The sequence below is a fragment of the Empidonax traillii genome, unplaced genomic scaffold (genome assembly GCF_003031625.1).
Source record: "Empidonax traillii isolate 1590-97213 ecotype Southwest subspecies unplaced genomic scaffold, ASM303162v1 scaffold14:size4059594, whole genome shotgun sequence".
NCBI lineage: Eukaryota > Metazoa > Chordata > Aves > Passeriformes > Tyrannidae > Empidonax > Empidonax traillii.
Genome location: NW_020955207.1, coordinates 1,103,393 through 1,120,643, shown reverse-complemented (window position 1 = coordinate 1,120,643; position 17,251 = coordinate 1,103,393). Strand labels below are relative to the sequence as shown.

At 39.5% G+C, this 17,251-nt stretch overlaps 1 protein-coding gene and 1 long non-coding RNA gene across 16 annotated transcripts in view; both read right to left on the bottom strand.

Moving 5' to 3' along the window:
- The window catches only part of ARPP21 (cAMP regulated phosphoprotein 21), a 196,729-nt gene that overhangs the window by 2,555 nt on the left and 176,923 nt on the right, over nt 1-17,251 (bottom strand). The window lies entirely within an intron of this gene.
- LOC114061352 lies at nt 3,774-7,176 on the bottom strand. Its single transcript, XR_003572099.1, has 3 exons — nt 5,560-7,176; nt 5,427-5,430; nt 3,774-3,816 (listed from the first exon to the last, which is right to left on the bottom strand). It is a non-coding gene; the product is annotated as an uncharacterized LOC114061352 (long non-coding RNA).

Sequence of the window (17,251 nt, the reverse complement as noted above, 5' to 3'; positions counted from 1 at the left end):
GATGATCTGGAGGGCCAAGCTGCTAATGAGGCAGAAGCGTGGATGGGAAGTAAAGCACGAATGGTGCGCTGCTCGGCAGCAACATGAACTAGCCTGAGAATGAGCATAGGTGGATGGAAGTGGGCTGGCTGACCCAGCTAATATTTAGACATGAAGAATTTTGCAGAAAAAGCAGGAAAGAAAAGGAAGATGTAGAAAGATCCTGTCCTTGAAAAATATGGCAAGCCATAACTATTATAAATCTATGAATAATTTCTCTTTAAGATGTTTCTTTAGCACTCCTATTTTTAACATGCAGTTATGCAGTGCACTATTAACTCTGTAGTGATGTTCTTAGAATAAGCATATTTCAGACAAAGAACTACCAGAAGGAGCAGCTCTGTGTCATCTTTATATGAAAAATGTGTGTCACGTCTGCTCAATTTATATTCATGAATACGATACATGGTTCAATATACTTCACGAATTGAAAATCATCATCTGGGTATTTCTTCATTATGTAAGAAAAATAAAGCAACTATATCTCTGTTTCTGCTGTTCTATTGTCAACTGATAGCTTTCCTTCAAAATCTTTTCTATGTCAGAGAAATGTTGGGTATTTCTGATCAAGTTTTGGCATTAAAGATGCCTTTACACAGATATGAGATTAATGTCTCCAGTCAATTGAGCAAATAATATAAAAAAAAATTCCATGAGTGATTAGGTTGGATGGGATATAGCATCAAACATCTCCCAAAATCACCAGATTATTATACATTCAAATTTGCTCTTTTCCTATGCCCAAATACAGTGTCAGCATATTTTTTAGTTGTAAAAATACCAACATCAGAAGTGCTGTAACTGAGTTTACAGAAGGCTTATACAGCAATAATAAAATTGCAAGTCCTCTTCTGCTCCAGTATATCAATTATAGAGGGGAGGGATAAAGGACAGAAATAAAAAATTTAGCACTACTATTCTGGTATTTGCAAGACTGGAAGTTTAACAGGTGTCAACTGACAGCAGAAGCAGCAACAGATAATTCATCTCATGCCACTTGTGGTTGTTAAAATAAGTCCCAGATGTGTAAAAAGAGCGATAGACAGATGGTGGATCACGGATCAAGTGACACATTTGGAGAATCTAATTGAACATTGGATTTGGGCTCACAGAATTGGATCGTGATGCGCTAACACAGGGTGGTAGACTGGAGTTCTGCGGAGACAGACAGACACCACTTGGGTCAAGTAGAAAACTCTTCCATTATGCCTAGTAAATATGATTGCATTACCATTAGTCAGACTACTGCTAATGCCCTGCTGCATGTTTGAATATGCAGCGCTCTCTCCCCCTCAGTTTTGTATTTCACATTCTCCAAATATGACAAATGTATTACCCTATACAGACATGAGTATCAGACTGAAACAAAAACTTGAAGGACCTACACTTTTGACAAACATGTAGGCATGATCTCATAGGGGCATTACAAAAACACAGAATGGCTTTGGTTGGAAGGGACCTTAGAGATCATCTAGTTCCAATGATACACGAACACACACTCTCCACCCTGAAAATCTCCTCTGTATTATCAAACACTGCTTAGCACATGACATAACCACTCCATGTTTTAGGTACAGGAATACGAAAAGGAGATGGGCTTAAAAGCTGAAGTCTGCTAGGCTACGAATTATTAATTTAACAATCTTATTACTTTTCAAGGACTTCAGGAATTTCTCCTGCGCATAGGGCATGGACACTCTTTACTCCTGTCCCAGCATGCAGAGTACTGCTTGCAACCCTGGAAGTGAGACCTTTTTTCCTACTCCCTCTGTGAGCCCTTTGCAATCCTCTGACCACAAAGAAAAGCATCAACACAAAGAGAAAAATACCTCACATGCACTCTAACATACTTCCAATTTGATTCGATGGGAGCAAAGAGGTTGTATCCTGAATCCTCCTAGATTCACCAGAAAATAGGTCAGTTTTTAGGTCCAGAAGGAGGTACTCTTGACTATTTACTCCCCTAACTTGTGGGTAGAAACAAGGGATGTTTAATAAGGTTACTGGCACGTGTGTATTCTTGCAACAATGCTGGCTGTCACCTCTTTCTTACTTAATATTCATAAACTTTTTTATGGTCAGTACCCTTTGGAATGAAATGAAGTTACAGATGTCAGACCTTGCTGCAGAACCCCAGTATAGCATTTAGTCAAAATCCAATGTCCTCTGCAAAGTTCTACAACCCAAGTAAGGCCGCTTCATTTTACCTGATGGCAAATTCTGATCCTTTACTGTGTTAAATATATAAAGAAAAATCCAAGTTCACCCATTCTATTGAAGACAAAACTCTGACAAGGTACAAAAACATATTTCAACAGTACAGAGGGAGTACAGAGTATTAAAAGGTGAATTAATTTTTTTTATCTATAACAAGCTCTATAAGCAAGAGAAAAAATGCTATGACAAAACAAAGAAGCCAATGTCTGTTCTGCTAAATGGCTTCTATTTCAGCACAAATGCAAGTGGAAGAATTGTCATTCTACATTGCAATCCATTTGGACAAAAAATTGTTAATATCAGAAACCAGATACTCTGGATCTCCTACCACCACAGCCCAAATTCTACATGTAACATTTGAAAAAGTCCTTCAGTGTTTACTGTGTTATGTCTTCGCATGTTTCTGCACATTGCCCAGGAAAAACAATGAAGGTCAGAGAATTGAGGCTAATATCAACCTTTCAGCAACGCTTGTGAAACTGTGTTATTATTATAGCAAAACCTTTTTTTTTTTTTTTTTTGAGGGTGGGGGGCACAGACCATTAGAGAGTGCTATTCCCCCAAAATTACTTATTTTGTACACACACAGCAGTTTCAATCCTCAACTTAGCTCTGTCATGCTTTTCACTTTTCAGTGAAATGAAAATAATACAGTTTTCTCAAAAGTGTGCAAAAGTCTCAAACCAACTGCAGTGCATGAAAACCCACACATTACTGGGCAGAGATGGATGTTTTGGAGCTACAGAGGTGTAAGGAAATAAGCGAGAACTGGAAGTGGCACCATGCTTAGGCAGCAATAGTTTTCTTTGCACTTGCTCTTTTACTCATTAGCTTTCATATAACATACAGAGAAATCCTTAAAAGCCTCTTTACTGTCCCCTGAGAACACACATACGTGGGTTATTTTCTAATGGCAGTACACATCAGATGAACCATCCTATTACTGCAAGCTCCAGGGCCTCTTTACTGCAATTATATCATCCTGCTCTATGTTATCTCTGCTACAAAGGAGGATTTTTTAAATCAGGGCAAACATGAGAGACACTGTTAAACAACCAGAGGAACATATTGTGCGCAGAATTTCAGTGAATGCCTCAGAGGAAAGATGAGCCTTGGATTGCAGTTGAAATGGAAGAGGCTGTCATACTATCAAGGTAATTCTCTGAACCTTTACAGTCTGCATCACCATGCTGAAAGTCATCTAACTTTAACATCCTGGGGGAGAAAGACTGCATGGAAGACCCACAAATGTTTTAATTTCCTGGAAGCTAAAATCAGAAAATGCAGTGGTCTTACACCTCTGCCAGTAGTGTCACTCAGAGCTGTAATTAAAGCATGTGTGGTGCTCTGCTGGCCTCAGCATAGACACTTCAGGAATGGTACACCCATGTTGGGTGCCGTTCATTTTAGATTTGAAGCATGTATTAGCAAGACAGCTTTGTAACACGTGTATCAGCATGGCTAGTAAAGAGTAATCAGCACTTTGAGAAGTGCAGCAGTCTGGTGTTGAGTCCCACGAAGCTCTTCCTGGAAGACCTAATGAGCTCACACTCTGTTCAACTTACTCAAAAGAGATAGAGGCAAGTAGATAGTTGTGCTGGTTTTGGCCAGGGCAGAGTTATTTTCTTTCCAATAGTTATTCTGTGAGTTTTGGATTTGTGCTGAAAACAGCATGATAATTCAGGGATGTTTTAGCTACTGCTGAGCAGTGCTCTCACAGAGTCAAGGCCTTTTCTTCTTCTCATACCACCCCATCAGGGGGAGGCTGGGCGTGCCTAAAGAAGCTGGGAGGTGACAAAGCCAGGACAATTGATCCCAACTGACTAAAGGGATATCCCAGGCCATATGATATCATGCATGCTTTCTACTTTTCTGAGTCTCTCCTCCATGCCACTTGGGAGAGTGAGTGAGTGAGTGGCTGCATGGGGCTGAGTTGCTTGCTGGGGTTAAACCACAACCATAGTTCTGCAACAGAGCAGAAAATGGTATAATAAAATTACATGGCTGGAAGATAAACCTAGAACTGTTCAGATTAGAAATAACATTTAAAGTTTCAACAGACCTCGTAATTAACAAGGAGACAATTTACCCAGAGACGAAGCACATCTGAATCACTCAAAACCCCTAACTAAAGGAGGGACATCTTGCTAGAAGATATGCATCAGTTTAATAAGAAGTTCTGTGAATAAAGATATTATTAGAATGTGGTCTTTGTCCAGTATTATTCAGACCATTAAATTACATGTTCTAGACTTGAAATACTTAGGAAAATGTTAGTCAGTTAGCTCTTAACACTTTTCCTGTCTTCCAAGAAAAAGACTAATCTTTTGTACGTGAGACAGGATCCTCTTCCCAGTCTCTCCTCCCTTTGATCATACACTGGTAATGCCACCCAGTTCACTCCACAAGCACTGTTCACCTGTGTACTGCGGATATTCTAAGGGCTATTTCTGGCCTATTTTAGTTTATTTGCCCTGGCTGGAGTACTGCTCGGTAGACTTTGTAGATTGAAGAATGTGATCAGTATTCATTCCCACAATTTTGCTAGGCTATATTTTCCTTTACTTTTTAAAATAAGCTATGGGTAAAGTATTAAAGTGGTTGCATGTAGCTTTTACTTTACAATCATAGAAATTTAAAATGCCCGTGATAAATTACTAATCAGTAATTACACAATTCAGTCATACATGTTAGTATGTTTGGTAAAGTTTTGACAAAAGTTATTACAAAAAGCTTTGAGCTGGTCCATCCCAAAGGATTTGCAATACTGAAAGGAAGAAAAAAACTTAAGCAAGCTGTTCAGTAAGATCAAACAGTGTCTTAGAATGACAGTCACAGAATTGATTCAAAGAATTATTTAGAATGGAAAAGACTGCTAAACTCATCAAGTCCAACCATTGCCCTAACACTGTCAAGTCCACCACTAAATCACATTCTCTTAAGCATCACAAAGAACCTTTTGGTTCTCAAATAGACCCTAAATATTACCTGTAAAACAGGAGGAAATACAGCTGAGTTGGAGAACCTTGCATAGGACAGCTGTCCTAGCTGTGGGACCTGCATAATGAGATCCTTCCCAGCCCAAGTGAGAGCAGGAATTCAGCCAAGGGTTTCCTGGCAGCCAGAACAAAGCCCTCTGATACAGAGGTCTGTCAGTCCCTCCTGATGACACTCCTTACCTCATGTGAGATTCTCAAGTACTGGATTGCCACCAGGTGTTTTACCTCCTACATGGACATCACAATACCATCCCTATGCACTGTTTCTCTAGAGAAGCACTTCTCGAAGGCACTATGTTCAGACTGGCTTCTCATTTCCAGGTGCTACATGCTAGAATTGGGTGCACAACTAATTGTCTGAAGAAAATGTTGGGGTTTTTTTCTTTATATGGTTGACCCTTACCTGGCAAGTTTTACTGCAAATGGTGGAATACTGTCTCATGAAAACCTTAACCTAATCTATAAGTTTAAGCTGATTTTGATTTTAGCCTCACCTCAAAGCATCTTCAGTTCGGAAGACTACCACAGAAGACATATTAATTAACATCTCCCTCCTGTTGTTATTTTCTGTGTGAGTTGGAGATTTAAACTGCACCTTGTGCAGCTGGAATCCAGAATACTTTTTAAGCAATTTTGTAGTTTAAGCTTGGACCTAAAATTCAAAGCACGCTGCAAAGCAAATCTACTGCAGTTGATCAATCCACTCCTACTCTGTCTGCTTTCTCTCTGCAATACATATAAAAAATGTTTGGACTTAGTAATATGTTTGATCTTTATATTCCACTTGAAGATATCACAGATAATTTATTGGTATGAACTGGATACCATCTGAGCTAGAAGGACAAACACACAATATTTAAATGCTAAAAATTCATTCTTTCCCCTCAAAATGTAAGACCTAGCAATTATTTTATTTAGTTATCACATACATACAAAGGAAAAAAAAACCCACTAAGATTACCTATGCCTGAAATAAAGGACTCTTAAGAAGCAACAGAAAACTTGGAGGTATGAGGTAGCTTAAAACACACATAAAACAGCACATGTCAAAAACCACAGCAGCACACAGAGTCATTTCCACACAGCACTCTGCAAGTTCAGACCCTCAAAAAACAAGAGAAGCCTTTTCACAGAAGTGACTCACAGCTTGGCTTCTTTCATTTCAGGTAAAAGCACATCCCGCTCCAGCAGTACAGCTTGCAGGGGAAACCACGGGGTATTATGTTAGTTTTGTTTTCAAAATTTAAAACTAATGACATCGATTCACTCAAGTTGTGCAAGATCAAAACAATTCTTAGCTAATGGCGCTCCAGTAACATTCACTGAAAACACATAACCCTGTAAATGTATTCCTAAAGTGATTACAATGACAGTGACTCAAATAATTTTCTGCAGAGCTGGGGTTATAAAACTGCAGGATGTTGAACTTTAAGTCTTGAAACATAATTGCTGCCAGAATCATAGCTCCTGGTCCCTAAATTGTCCATAGCTTTGCTAAAAACATATTCATGCTTCCTAACCTGGTAACAGATCAATAGCCAGACTTCTTGTCAGACTCACAGAGAAAGAGCCATGTTCAGCTGCATTAAGAAACTCAGCAAGATGTATATGCATCAGCAATATGAGCCAGTAAGATTTATTATCACAAAAGAAAGAAGAAAAATACTGGATAAAAGACAATTTGTCTATCTTCCCCACCCTCTTTCTCTCTCTCGTTTACAAAGCTACAAATCCCACAAAATGAATAGTGCAAAAATATCTTCATCTAGCTTCAGAAGAAGAAGAAATAAAATTGGGAAATTTCCTGCAGTTTTGGATTATTTCAGAGCAATCTATTTGTTGGATTTGGTAAAAACTGCTGCTGAAAATACTCTGATAAGTGTACAAAAGGATTTTTTTTTTTTTTTTTTGATAAAAGCTCTGAAATGTGGCGAGTTTGGCTTAACTGAGTGGGATCTGTCTTACCTAGCTGAACTGCGCCTCCTTGTCCCCTTGCTCTATTCTTCCTCAAAAAGCTATACGAAATCCTGGTTTTACTTGTTTTGCAACCCCAGGGGCTGGAAGAAATCCAAAGCACAGAGCATCTGAAGCATAGCTGGTTTCATGTGCTGCTGAGAAAATGCTGACAACTGGGGGCACGTCTAAGCTGCTAACAAAATGGGGAAAAAAAATTAGGGGAATAACACAACTCCTGTAGCAAAGTAAACCCTCCCATTTCAAAAGATGTGTACGATCAGAGCCTCACAAATATTTTGTTTTTTAACTCTGCTTTTCCTGCATAAGCTGGAATAAGGTATTTCTTTACAAAAGCTAAGACAAGATGTTTTGTGCACACTGTTCTTAGAGAATAGACACCCCATTAAACAAATGGGTTCATCTGGGAGGTAGAAAGCCCACTACTGTGGTGATTTAGATTATGGCAATAAGAAATGATGGAAGTAACACCACAGAGTACATGTAAGATTTAGAGCTTCTTACATGCCACAGAAATATCCATTATCCTTTCTTTTACCCTTCTGCTATAATGCCAAGTTTCCAGTGCTGGCAGTGAGGAGTAGTGTTATCTTTTAAAAAAAAAAAATTATATGCATGCTTGCTGTCCCATGGGGGAAAACCATTTTGCAAAGAGTGCTGAACTCTTACTTAATGCCTTCTACTACACCATCCAAGCAACTACCTCTAGGGCAAATATGCGAAGTCATGGATACAATGAATTTATGGATTGCCTACAGATGCATACCCAGCCTGCAGTTACTTTTCCACACCTGAAAAGAGTCAGTTTAAAACTCAGTGACCTCACTACTAAGTAAAAAGGCCCAGACAAGTAAGAGGTATGATTAAATACTTTCATTATATAACTAATGAAATCACATACTGTAACATCTTCTGAGACCAAAATTTTAATTAAGGCAGGCTGGCATTTTGGCTTCCCCCCCACACACCCCTTATGTTCTAGGGGAACAGCAGGTAAGGTCAAACAAAAAGCTTATGTGATAGAATTGTGTGAGAGTGCTCCTGGGAGACCTGGCATTATTAACAAGAACATGAAGAAGGGCACAGTTGAGCAGTTCAAAGATAAAAGATTGCATTCAGTTTACTTTTTGGTATCAATTGGAGAACCTGAGAGAGCTGTTATTCGACAAGAAATATATATAAATAGGCATCAAAAAGAGCTTGAATGGATATAAATACAGGAGATTCAAGGCTGGATAAATGTTTTTCTTCAGTTTAAAATCTGTATCCATTCTTTTATTTCTCTACACAAAGGATTTCCAAATTATAGCGACAGCTTTAAGAAGAACTTGCTGCTAGTAAGTGGCTTGATGTTGAAAATAAACCTGTTCCTGATGAGAACTTAAAACCATATAATTATATAATAATCACTTATTTTACTCTTGTTTCAATACACTTCTTTTGTTTTATATTTGGAGACCTTGTAGCATTGTTCCTGCTCTTCAAAAACTATGACAAATATTACTTGCCCTTCTCCTTGAAGATAAACCTGAAAATAAACAGAGGGGCACCTTTTACAGACATAGTATGTAACTCCAAGCTTCTATAATATTCTGAGAAGAAAATTCTATTTTTAAGACAAAATCCTTTTATCTCACTTCAGTAAAAAAACAGAGTGAACAGCCAGCTGCAAGCCAAAATAATTGCAACACAATAATGCAGGGCTCCATTACAGCAGCCTAATTCCGGTAAAGCAGCTGATCCAGGATCTTGGCACTTGCCCAGACCCTGGAGCCTGACTTAAATGCATTAACCCAGGACATGTGCAGCTGTTTTGGTAATCTGAGGCTTCTGTATTTTGTTGGATACCAAAAAAAAAAAAAAAAAAAAGAAAAAAGAAAAAAAAAAAGTCACTCAGGCAGCAAATGACACAGGTGAAATAGAGAGAGAGGAGGAAAGTATTTTATGCTTCTGAACTAAGTTAATCCACGGAGCCACATGAACCAGCTCAACAGCTTTGGGGGCATGGCATTTCCTTAGGCCAGTACAATGAGCAAGGGTTTACACTGGAGTGTTGTAGATACCCAAAGCCAGCTGAGGTACCTGCAGGGAGAGTACTACGGGACCTGGAAAACGTTATTCTGAGAGGGGTGAAGCCTTCTCAGCCTTACAGAGTTAAGCTGCTGAAGGCACATATTGCAAGCTGGTGCATGGTTCTCATGACAACAGGGAGGTCCCAAATAGCTCTAGGGAACAGTTAAGTATAATCTTTCTGCCCTCGGTCCCTGCCTACTAATCCTGACGATGTTAAGGAGAGTTAACACAGATCCATGGACAGGCCAACAGATAATTTTGGAGAATTTGTAGGTTGCTCTTAAGAGAGCTTCACTGCTTAAAACAGATGCAAATCCAGTCATAGCCCTTACCATGGCCACAGACTGTTATACTGATGTAGTCTGCTGCAATTCCTCTTTATGAGGTTTTTGAATAGCTAATGTACAACTAAAACATCAATGTAAGAACTCATTAGTGTTGATAGTAAGAGTCCTTTGGCATATGATGTGTCATAGGTCATGCTTCATATTGAAAAGTGGCATCTAGAGGGATGCCCTTGCCAGCAAAACATTATAGAGTTCTCATTTGACTACATAAAATTACGTTCAAGACTCTGCTCAATTCAGAGTCAAAGTGTCCATACATTCTTGCAGACAAACAGAATTTTCTTGAAAGCTAAGATCTGCAGCAAACTGTGAAGAAATGATGCATGCATAAACTATTTTACTACTACTATTTTCAGGGGAAAAACCCAAACCTAATAGTTTTCACTGAAAACTGAAAAAAAACCCTTCTCTTTTCTCACCTCTCTACCTAGGAAGACGTACTTTGAAAAACTGCAAAGTGCAGCATTTCTTACAAACATATTCATTTTCACATAGGAATATTTTTTATGCAAAATGGTAAATTTCTGTAGCTCAGGTACAAACTTCCACCTGGTATAAATTCAAACCCTTACTAAAAAATTTGGCTAACTGAACTCTCAGTATGCATACATACACATACACGTATCTATATCCATGCTCCAGCTAGCGTTATGCAGTAGTCCGGCATAAGGCTACCCTGGGGAGTTCATATAAATAATGAAAACACTCAAGTAACATCAACTCAAGATAGTCCACTAGAGAGACTTTTCTTTCTGATTGCATCAGAATGATCTCTTCACCTGAGTTAGGTGGCAATATGATAATTTTCCTTACTGAGAATAACATGCCTGGCCTTTCCAAGGACAGCAGACTTAAGGCTGTTATTTCCAGCCAAAAGTACCTGCAGGTGTGAGTGACAGCACTCAAGATACAAGAAGATAACAATAAATGTCCCAGTTACTGATCATCTGCAGGGCTACATGAATTGACTGTGCACAATTGCTCTGTGCTGAACGCAAAGGGAAGCAGAAGATGGGTTAATCCTTTGCACATAGAACAGGCTGGAGGTACATATATAGTCAAGTCAGTGCAGCTCATTAGATGAACAGTACCCTGTGCAATACTGCCTATATGTACCTGTGTCTGTGTTTGCATTCTATTATAAAAAATAGTTCCTGGCCATACCATAACAATTATATGTAGTATCCATTTGTTTTTGTTATCAAATTCAACTGTGCAATGGGACAGCTAGCCACCAAAACAAAATTATGAGTCAAAAAAAGAACAAATACAAAACCAGCAGGATCAGATTCATCATGCAAGCTGTAAACACCGATTCGCTGAATTTCAGCAAATTGATTTCTACTAGTTTGATTTTCTGGATTGACTCCAAATAAATAACGGCAGGTCTGAGCATACAAATTGCAAAGTGCCTGTGCATTGATCTATCTATAACTTTGCACTTGATAGCAGATTGATATCTTGGTATCAGCTCTTGATACTGCTGAAATATCTACAAGCATAAGCTCAAGGTGAGCCTCCATGCTGTGAAAACTTCAAGGAATAGCTGCAGTTCCTACACTGAAGATGATGCATTTCTGAATAGTCAAGACAGCTGGAGATGGAAAAATAAGCACCCAAGACAAATAATTTGCTCAGAGAAAAGGAGCAGAACTGCACAATACTTTTATGAAAAGTACACCAAAATCTGTGTGCTGAGTGCTTACAGTCCTGTTTTGAGCAGGGATTGCTCAGGCAGGCTGCTGCTCACCAGCCCAGTCAGAGATGATGGTCCCTGTGCTCTCATTGCTTCTGCCACGCTGTTTGTTTCCACACAGCTCCATGTACAGACTCCTATCCACATCCTGTCTATTGGAGGAAGGCTGCAGTGTGCTGGTAATGCACAGTTCACTGTACTGAGTTGCATTTTACTGTGGGCAGATTGGGTTAAATGACTGCTAGTACCATAAACCTAACGATCCCTGCTTTTCACCCTTGCAAGCTGGGCTTTGTTTTGTGCCTCAGCCTCACAAAGAGTCTTCATAAACAAAATATCAACTGTAAGTACTACCTGACACAAAGGCAGTGCTACTGCCTGATGGCACTTGTCCTCCCTACTGCTTCTGCATACACCTATAGGTTTCAAATCACTGAGCAAAAGGACGACTTGTGTTTATTTATTTACCTATAAGGACACGACAAGTTATGGGCTACAATCCCCCAGCTAGATGCAAACAGACACAAGGATGACACTGAAGCCAACAGGACTTTGATGTAGCATATGTCTGCCCATATGGGTCCAAATGAAAACATTTAATCTTTTCCAAGTGCACCCATGCAGAACACAATCCAAAGACTACTGGGGTTAGCAATCAACCTTAACCGGCTTTGTACTACATTAGAAGCACTTGTCTACACCATACTGATTACTGTGGCCCCTAAACAGCAGAGCCCTTGAGCATTTGCTTAACTTTTACGCATATCAGCTAATTCCTTGATGTTAGAGTAATGATTTCCAGGCTTGAATACACCTCTGGACAGAGGGCAGGGAACTCATCCCCCTGAAGGAGGGGATTTCCAGTGGCAGTTTTGATTATTTATTCCAGTAAAATTCAGTTCTAAAATATATGAAACCAATTCATTTCTCAACTCTCTTTCTGCACAGCCACTGCTTAACCCACAAGAGTTAAAATGCGGCAAGAGCAGACCAAGCCTGCATTCATGCATGGCCCAATGCACATATATGCACACATATGAAAGAGCCATTAGAATAAGCAGTGGCTACATACTATTTGCCAGGAGATACTGGCAAATAATAAACCAAAATGCAATCAGGGAGAAGTGTAACCTACTTTGATTCTGTGGCATAGACACAGGGTGCTCCCCGTCGTGTTTGCTTTGCAATTACCAAGCCTTCTAGTTTACAGCAGATCCTAGTTTATATCTCCTGTCTTTCTTAATTAAAAAATGCTTTAAAGAAATTGGGTTAAGCCTTTGCTAAAGCAATCATTAGGACTCTCCCTTCCCTTTACCCCCTGAAGTGCAAGGCAAAAGACCTGTAAAGTATCTACAAGTACTTTGTATTAGCCTCTGTTCTAGGCATCCACTCCATTCCAGACCACTGCAGAAATGTAAACACTAATTGCAATTCTGCCAGAGGTACAAAAGCAATACATTTGATGACTGCACTACAGCTGGGTTGTATCTTCCAGCTAAAGCTTTTTCCTTGGAAAGAGGTGAACAGCGAAATCTACAGATGCAGTCACCCCAGTGCCCAGTTAGCTTTCCCTGTGGCCAAACTGTGCATCTTACCACAAGAAGGGAATAAATGAGTAAAAGCAAAAAATGTCTGAAAAAGTAAAAACATTCCCTTTTGACATTCCAAAAAGAACACTACCAATTTCTAACTCTCCTCCTTCAAAAAAAAAATTTAAAAAAAAAAAAAAAAAAGAAAGAAAGAAAAAGAAAAAAAAAAGCAATTCAAAGCTTTTGTTTCATCAGGTTTGCCGTGGGTGCAGGTGGGTGTGAGGTAGGAGGCTCATTTCACAGGAATTTGAGTTCTTGTTTTAATTGGCCAAGGAATCTGCAAAATAATTTGTTCACACAGTATTACAAATCAGGCAGCTAAATCTACAAAGCCAGCCTCCATATCACAGGGAAATGCATTTTCAACTCTTGCATTGGGTGCGCAGAAAAATGTGAACATTAAAAAAAAAAAGAAAAAGAAGAAAGGGGAATGTACTGTGGATGTAAACTTTCATCTTTGCCTTTACTAACAAGGGTTTAGTGTCACTTTTGAAAACATGAGGACTAACACCTGGAGTCACATATTCGTTTTGTATTCACAAAAGAAAGTAATAGAAACTACACTCAGCAGCAAGTAGCAAGCTTTCCTGTACAGCTTTGCCAAGAAATCTGGGCTCAAAGAGAGCAGAAGAAAGAGAGTAGGGAGAGGGAGGATGAAGAGAAGAGAGCGCTTATTTTTCACATTGATTCCCAAGTCTCTGCTGAATCGAACAGGCTGACAGCAGTGCTTGGGAAATGGGCAGACATCAGCCCCTGAGTCCCTGCCTCACTCGTGCCATTTTGTGTGGGCTTGAGAAAGCCTGTAATCAGGCCTACGTTCAACAGATGTCAAAATGTTTAGCCAGAGCATAGTTTAATTCAACTACAAGAAAGAAAACCTCTTTATGCCCTTGCTCATCTCCAGATTTCACTGCACAGCACATTAGCTGGAAAACTCCCACTATAGCTGGTCCAGTGTTATTGCTGCAAAAGGGTACACTGGTTAACTCAAGCAGGGCAACAGCCTGAGAAGGCTGATCTGCCAAAGCAAAAGCATTTTATGCCAACTTGTTCTGCAAAACCCATAGGATCAGTCCTGATCCCCTTATCTCCCCTCAAAGTATCTGCAACTGTGCAACTGTAAATGATGCAGAAATTTACTTGCAATAGCAAAAAAAAAAAAAAAATCCAAAACATAGCACAAATTTAAATGTAGGAAACTCTTCTGAATATTCGTGCTTTGTGGTTCTCTCCAGGGCGATGTCTGCTCTCAGAAATCACTGGGGCAGAACTGTCACAGAGCATTTGCTATTACACGGCACACTTAGTATTTTGCTACCCCAGCAAAGCTATGTTTACAGTCTTCATGGCCAAAAGTATTGGTAAAGTCTGAATTCCTGATGGATGCCAGCTAAGCATTCAGAGCTATGGAAAATGCACAATAAAGACCATAAACATATAGAGTCTTCAACTCAGCATAAATACTGCAGATCAGCCTGGGTGTGTGGTCAAGGTAAGTTCACAAGCCAGCAGCAGAACTTCTTCCTTGCATACATCATAACTTTTGATAGCTTTTTGCTTGTCTGGGACATAGTACACTCTGAGTGCATTACTTTTTTTCTGCTTATTAGTTTCCTCATCTGTGAAATAAGGTTTTGAGGAGTGACACCTTCATAAGACATTTTGAAGTCCAGCAGTGATGAGAAGTGCTGTATACTCAATGGATAAAGTCAGTGGAAAAACACCTGATCTTCAATATAATCTATAGTAAAAAGAGACCTTTAAGTGCTGGATTTGCTAACAGTTACACACAGAGCTTTGCATAATTTTCAATTGAATGGAGAACCCTACTTTGATCCAAAAAAGATGTTCCAGGTTTTTTTTTGCCAGTGCCTGCAAGGGTATGGCCAAATTCCCAAAGTCTGAAATCTGTCAATACTGGCAGGAAGGTGAGGAAGAGGGCATAGAAAGAGACATTTGCCAGAGCAAAATCTTAACTACAGTCTCTAATTCATCAAATCAATATGAATGGACACTTTCAAATTAAACTGGAAGGGTTTGCAAAGGCTTTGCAATGCTTGCTAAAAGGCAACTGCCAGCTCCCCAAGCTTAGCTGAGGTGGGAGAGGTGTACTCTGTGGGAAGAGCAGGTTTCTTAGTGCTTTTATTCACAGAATCAGGAGTATCTTCCATCCTTAGCTCCCCTTATCCTATGAAATGATCTATGCATGTGGGCAGGAGTTTGTTTCTCTACCTGCAATCATTGAATTTAATGCAGTACTAGCATCCAAGTCATCTTTAGGCTAAAATACTTGCTTCTTGCTTACATGGTCTGGATAGGGTAACTGATTGCATATAGTCTTTCTGGGGCAGCTGAAAGTCAAACCACAAAGCAGCTGCCAAAAACGTCTCTTCATGTAAAATTTACAACATGAATTTCTGAAGTGGTAGCTGATGTGCCTAGCCAATTGCTGAAAATGCCTGTGTAGCTAAAATTTTTGAAAAGAGAAAATCACAGGATCTGCAAACACATCTGCAAAACGTTCTTTAGCAACTACTGCTCATTCTGAGTGCAAACTTTGAGAATAAACACTAACTTCTGTAAAAGGACAAACCTAAGCCATACCTTTAGACTACTCATGACAAGGAACTCAATCTACACTTAAAATCTTTCCTTACATAGAGACACTGTTCCATTTTAAACAATTAGCATAACCCCTTCAAATTAAAAAAGAGAAGAATACAGTCTTCACATTTTAGCAAATATATCTGCTGCAAATAAATAATTTTTTAATTATAAAACTGACTACTTTATAGACCTTGTTCTCATATTCTGGAATGAGCTAATGCATCAGTTAAAAAAAAAAAAAGACAACTTTTTTTTTCATCACAGGAGAAGTCATGGCAAATTGGTTCATAAATATTCACTGGTATTTTAGGCATGGCCATAAAAAGGAGACATTTTACTGACTGTTCTAGAAACAGTGCATTTAATGTCAGAGCATCACTGAAAAAGAGCTGAGAAGAATTTCTTGTTGCAGTAAAGCCCTAAACCAGTCACAGGCCACACTCACAAACAGATTTACCACTGCAGCAGGAGAAGAAAAATATGATGGATAAGTCTGTGTGCAGAGCCTTCAGTAGCATTACCAGGCCCCTGCCTGGTGGGGAGGCTGAGCTGGCAGATGAGAGCAGTCCCACTCAGCAACCCTGGGACAGGGATGGGACAGGCAAGCAGTTTGAGCACAGCTGGTCCTTGCCCAAGTGAGTGAGTCTGGCTGCTGAGACACAGCTGTCCCCCACCCCAGTCCATGCCTGAGCCAGGGCACCATATCACAGCTATGAGTAAGTGCTGTTCATGCTCCCAGCTCTTTTCGGTGATTCAGGGGAAGGACTCCTTCTGGACTGACAAGGCTTTTTATTTTAAATCCACACAAATGATTAGTTTGGTGGATTTTCTGCCCAGATAGCAAATAAAATCTATGAGGTAGGGAGGTTCTTCCTCCCCAGTGTCCAACTCCATGACCTAGGATTGCCATGTAGCTGCTCTTCCTTATACACCTCAGAGTGGGAGAGGAAAAGAGCTACAAAAACTAAGCTACTCCAGCTGCATGAACATCTTAGAAGAATGAAAGATAACTGATAGAAAACAAACTGCGAGTGTTCTTAGAGCTAATTATTAATAAAAAATAATAATCACAACTATAAAACATATCCCATAAAAATTCTCTTTTTTACAGAGCAAGGGAAAGTTTCCATGTAAAAATAAAATAATAAAATTGGGACTGCTCAAAATTGTTTGATAAAAGAAGTCATGGCGCATTACAATTTACACAAATAAAAGTCCAGAACAGTATCAAGACTATAAAGCATGAACATAACATATTGTTCTGGGCAAGTGATAAAACTGCTCACAGTGACAGCTGTGATTTATGGAAGCAATTCAAATACACTTTGAAAGTATATTAGCTTCGCCTCTGCCCACAGAGGGCAAATATTAGCAGGGTAGGCCATGCTGGTGATAAATTACATACCAGCAAGAAGTGAAGGCAATTGGCAACATCAGATGCCCGAAGGCCCTGAGTTACTGTGATAATGTGGTTTTCATGATAATACCTCACATGCAACGGCATCTGAGCACTAAAAGAAACACATCAAAGCTATATTTTTGTTGGCTCTTTGGAAGATAACATAATGATAGTGAGAGCGGTTGGGACTTCCCCGCTAAAGTTGACATACAAAGCATTTACAAATTGGCTCTGGAGCAAAGTTTGGCACAGAAGATCACAGTTTAGATGCTACCTCTTAGGCGGAAGCTGGAAAATAACTGCCTCCTGCT